Source organism: Echeneis naucrates, chromosome 4 (assembly GCF_900963305.1).
Source record: "Echeneis naucrates chromosome 4, fEcheNa1.1, whole genome shotgun sequence".
NCBI classification, from domain to species: Eukaryota; Metazoa; Chordata; class Actinopteri; order Carangiformes; family Echeneidae; genus Echeneis; species Echeneis naucrates.
Genome location: NC_042514.1, coordinates 22,471,626 through 22,477,722, shown reverse-complemented (window position 1 = coordinate 22,477,722; position 6,097 = coordinate 22,471,626).

The following is a 6,097-nucleotide window of genomic DNA, read 5'->3' as shown; positions in this document are numbered from 1 at the left end:
GTGCTTGTTTTACTGATTGGATTGAATATTTTTGTAAGATTACTTGGTCTGTTTTATATATATTTGTCATTTCACGCATATGTGTTGATGCTTTTGTATTTTATATAACACAAAGATCAAACGCACGCACAGTTTTTTTTCCTCCCTGCCCATGATGACTCACTTTTTCAGATTCAAAGTACGAGGTTGTGTATCATGAGAATACAATTGAGAATTTAGGGAACAAGCTTCCTGTCTGGGATGAACTGTCCTCAGGCCTCTTTTCAGTTACAACCAAAGACGTCCTCATAAATTCAGAGATTTATATTCATTTGGCCCCACAACTTCTACATGAAGAGGACAGATGAACTCACAACAACTTGGCAGTCCATCTACCATATTCTGACAACTTACTGGAACCTCTGTTTGATTCTTTCCTCTAATTAGCAGGAGATCAGAACGGCGTTGGTGTGACATTGATGGATAAATCTTTGGTCTCACTCTTTCATCCACAAGCCAAGACTTCTACTTAGTCCATATGGTTGGAAGAGAAGATGGCGAGACTAGCAGGAGTCACATTACATACAGATGTGGCACAGCAGAGCCAGGACTGGCACGCTCTCAAGCACATACTCACACGCTGTGCAAGCCTCTACTTTCTGATTTTTTGTATTTCTACTCTGAAATATCTCAGCAACTACCAGATTGACCTCAATTAAAATGTTGCCAACATTCATGGTACCCTGATGATGACCCCCATAATTTGGGAACCTTTTCTTTGGTCACAATAAGCAGGTCAACATTTGACTTTGTCCAGTACTTCCCATGAAATTCCATGAAAACTAATAAGATAGTTATCAATTTTAGTGAGCAAAGACATATGCTTCAACACTGATGGACCTGGGAAACATTAGCAGGCTTAAGTGCAGCGTCAGCTTTCCAGTGTTGATCCTACATCAATGATAGTGAAGCATCTTTTGCTCCTCAGACTTCCTTTGGCTGGGAAAACATTCACATGGCTACCAGTTTTCACAATTAAATATGTTGTCTCCAAACCCTACCTGTTGCAACCCTGGAGACATCAATATGACATCATCTGAGGTTATTTTCTTAGAATTGACAAACTTTGTATGGAGGCTGCATTTGAACACTCAGTTGTCAAGAGTTGTCTTTCACTAAATCCTTTAAAGAAAGGATTTTGTGCTAAAGAGTTCATGCATAGGGCTCTACAGTTTTATGTTGATATTACCCCATTCAGACACACACACATACACTAATTGTAGTATAACAACAACCATCAGGATAAGAGGTTCAACCACCAATTCTGGTATAGTGGACGACCCACTGTATACCACTGTACACAGCCAACGCAAAACTTACGGTGTGGCAGAGCAGCTGTTTGGATTACTACCGCGTCACAGTTTTCTCTATAAAGCAGCGTATAATCTGATCACTTGAAGGCCGGAGCTGCACTCAGCGCAGTCTTCAGTGAGGCAATATCTAGATTTGCAACTTCACAAAATCAATACACCAGGTAGTTATGCAACAATGTCACACATCTTTCAGTATCATAATTTTATCACTGCTTCACTCCTCCTCTGTCATGTTTATCTGAATAATAAAAAAAAAAAAAGCAGAACCAGGAAGGTGAGCTGCGATTGGCTCCAGCAGCCCTGCGACCTGGATACGGATAAAGCAGATGAAGATGAGTGAGTGAGTGAGTGAGAACCAGGAAGATTAATTAGTTGGTGGGGGCACTTTAGTTTCAGGCCTCCTTAATTCTGCACAGATGAGGGGCTCAGTGGCCTGACAGGTTACAGCTCAAACTGCTGCTGACAGCTCCACGACTGGTTCTGAAACATACCACCACACTCTCAACTACACAAACGCAGGCGGAAATAGACAGGTGCATGCACTGCAGCGCAGAGTGAAGGTGTTCTTGTCACATATGTCCTCTGTGAGGCAGCCATCCATGCAGTCCATGCAGCTGTCGGATTATTTTCTATCATCTGTCTCACCATAAACCGTCCTGTCCAACAGCATCTATTCCACTGTTCCAGCAGGCCAAGCCTGTATTCCTCATGAGCTTCCACACTCTTCAACTCATGATCCAGCTGTCAGTCACCACCAGATGAGCAGAAAGCGGTAGAGGCCTATGGAGCGTCTTATCTCAGGGCCTTTCTACTGGGTAGGAGAGCTGCACGTGCCTCAGCTGAATCAATCTCACCTTGACCTGCCTGAGCTGTCATTCACATCTCCATGGTACAGAGTCTGCCTGACGACAGTAATGAGATTTCAGCTGGGAACAGACACACATTGACATGGGCAACTCGTTAACAAACTCCCCCAGCATTAAGAGATGTTCAAAAAAACTACAAACAAAAACCACAGGCTCATTAAACTTTGTGTTAATGCCTCCGATTGACTCTGCAGAGGAAACGTTCTTCACTGCTGTTTTCTGCTTTTTATGCTCAAATGCACAGTGTATAACTTCTCTTAATTACAACTAAAAGGTGGTGTTTACTTGTGCTACAAAGTAGCAAAGGATCATGGGAGTTGACGTCTTAACCACCAGGTTGAATTTCTTCAGTGCTTGTGATAATGTAGGTTTTCACATGAAACTGAATGATGTTTCTCCACAACAAGCACACCGGATACTAACCAGTCAAAACAATGCATAAAGCAGTTTCACATTTAAAGTCAGTGTCTTACCAAAATATATGGCAGACATGATATTTCAGGCTTTTAAATAGCTCTCTGAAAATGTATGACCCACATGCTCATGAGGCTTTCACTCAGTTATTTGAGTGATGTCCTCCTCTCCTTAACCAACAGAACCAATAAATAAAACACTTTCACAATAATATAAGCACTCTTTGAGTAACACAGTTTGGTGGGATACAGGATTGTTTCTCTGACAGAGCCACATGTCTAATGACCAAAATCCTTAATTTGGTTAAAATATAGGATAAAAAATGACTAAGGTGTAAAATGTGAATGTGGAAAGTATGACCAAATATGAAATATGATTAAAACCATGCAATTCTGCTGTAAACGTGTAATTACATAACCCAACAACATAATGTATCATAGGTTGAGTGATTTTTAGACTTTTTATGTAGAACAGTTTCATCCCCTCTAGCTGAAAGGTAATGGTTACTTTTAGTTGTATTGATGATGTTAAAAGTCTAAGATGGCTTTCTCACTTTCAACCCTTGACGTGGGTCCTACAACAACATTGTCTCTGTCTGTTGTAAAGCACAACACTTTCATTTGCTAAAAATTAGTAAAATAAATGAAATAGGTTATTGATTGGGGTCCAGGGGTCATGTTTCTGGGTCGCTGCGCTAACTTTCAAATGAAAATGTAAATCAATGGCAACACTGTTGCTGAGGCCCTGACTGATGCTGGGCCACTGTTAACAGGTCAACCTTACTTTCAAACTGTGCTTCTGAGCTAAACGCTGCTGACTTTAACGGATGAAGCTAATGTTGCACGGCCGCTTCACTTTTAGAGGAAGTGTTTGGAAAAGGGAATAATCACTACTGCTGCAATGACTAATCAGCACTTTGCTTGAGCTTTTTCAATCTTCAAGGGTTTCACTAGTGAATATCTGGACCCATTGTAGAATTTAGATGGTGTTGCTCGTGGTGATGAAATCTGCTGACTCAACAATGTTGAATCTGCCTCTCAGCTCAGTGTTTTGGTTTTTCCTCTTTCAAATCGGCATCAAACAGCTGACAAAATTCAGTGATGAAGAGTGTGAAACATTGAGATGCTAAAGGGCCAGATATAGCTGGTGTAGCTGGTGTAGGCCAGAGCTAAAATCTCTTTCTGACTGATGTAAGGCTACTGAAGCTCAATGTCATTATCAATATTGATCAATCTGTTCATTATTTATTCTTTACTAATTATCTTTCAACAATTCAGTTAATCTTTTAAACCAATAATGAAAACCAGTGGAGGAAAGTGGATAAAATAGCCCAATGTGCGAGTATTATTTCATTTAAAATAAAACAAACACATTTGAAAACTGTTTTCCTTCATTTCCCTTAGAATAAATAAAGCATCGACCTTCAACAATGATGAAGAGATTATTATTCTACTGAAAGTTGTCTGCCAGTATGTCCAGAAAGTCAGATCCCTTTCCCTTATTCTTTACTTTAGATAATTTTTGTGTCACCTTCTTCCTTATTCAAATCAAACGATTGAAGGATAAAAACTCTGTAACATCACTATCAGTAAAGCATCTGTACTATCCTGAGGAATTCTGACACTGTAGATAAGGCAACTGTCAATGTTTTGAGCTTGAATGCATTTCTCTGGGATGGGACCGAAAACTGCAGTTTCATTGGTGGGGGGAAAGCAACAGTGGTTTACGTGGTTGCTGGGTAAATTATGCTTCTGCATTGTTTGAGTGAATTGTTCCTTTAGTGAAGTTGCTCTTGGTCATTGATGGCTTTTTGATTACTGTCATACAAGAAAAACAAATAACCTTCCCTCCTCTCCACCTCTTGTCTATTTCGGATGACCATCCATTAGCCCACATATTGGCCTCTTATCCCATTTGGCCTTCTGTCTCTGTTTTACAAAAATATATTAATCACCCTCTGTCCTTTGATGGTGCTGCTGCTAATTTTGGCCCTGGACTGAACTATGAGCCTGACAGAGTCAGTTCCAAAAAATGTATGTGCCACTCTGCAAAAGAGACAGTAAGGTGGAGATCTGGACTTTAAAAAATGGCTCAGTCTGCCATTTAATCCGGACCCATCTGCTCCGTTTACCAAAATTTTCCAACCCGTTCATCTGTCTTCCTAATGCATCCATGATTAAGATGCTACAGAGCTGCTGAAGAACCACCTTTTCACATCTTAGGGGAATGGTTACACACAACCATAGCTCTGGGTGACAGGAATGTTTTCATTTGAGAGCTTCCTATGCAGAGAATTAAATGTGCAGTATTTTGCAGATAATTAGCTGCACAGCAGGAAAACTCCCCAGCTTACTGCTCTGCTCACTATCCCAGTATCACTCTGAAGAAAGAGAGAGTCAGAAGAGGAGAAGGAAAGCTGTCTCCTCCAGGACAGATTAGGGACAGCTGGCTTCTGTCCGTTTTAGTGAGCAAACACCGACAAACTGAGACATTATACTGTAGGTCCCTGTCTTCACGTTTGAGCAAAAAACAGGTGAGATGGCTGACCTTCTTTGGTTCAACACTGGAATTTGTAGTTTTGAACAACCTCCTGTTGCTCATACAGGAGAACAGTGACTTCACTGTGGACTATTTTAAGAGGTGGATTAATTTGGTGCTCCAGTGAGTATTTGGGGCAGCAGGGTAGCGTGTGTGTGTGTTTGAGGTGATGAAGAAACATGTCACTCAGTGCCACAGTGTGTCACACCGATGTGTTTTAATAGATCTGAGCTCGATGGCTCAGAGGAATAAGAAACATTTGACCAAGGAGAAAGCATTTATTAGTAGGATACATTAGATTTGGTTTCTATCATTATTTTCTGCTGAACAACACTATAATAAAGAATAGTGAACCTCTCTAAAACGTATAATGCTGTACACAGAAAAATGATGCAGAACACATCCATTAAAATCAATTGATATTGTACTAAGATAAAGAGATCCAACTTTATAATACATTCCCAGTCATAAAATCTGGACATCTGGACAAGATATGGATTGTACGAAAGGGAGGCGAAAGAACTACGATACCACTCTGTCGGAATAAAACTAGCCCATACTGGAGTTACAGAGTTCTCTCATAGCAACACTGAGCACTGAGTCTCCTTTGCCCCCTTCTCCACCCGTGTTCGAGTCAAAGCAGCAGCAAACGTGTGGTGCAATGGCAAAAAGAACACAAGTGCCAGAGGCAACACAAAGTTCAGAGTTTTTTCTTGTTTCTACAGTGTGTAAATTCTTCTCAAAAGTAGAGAACCCCCCCCTCCCCACACACACACACACACACACCCTCTTCTGGCTGGACCCACTCTGTGCTGAATTAATACAATGTGACAGTACAGCAGAGACTGTGGGAGAGTGCCTGTGTGGTTGTTTGAGTGTCTGTGTGTGTACCCCCTTGTAAAAATCTGAATGTGAGACTTCACATCA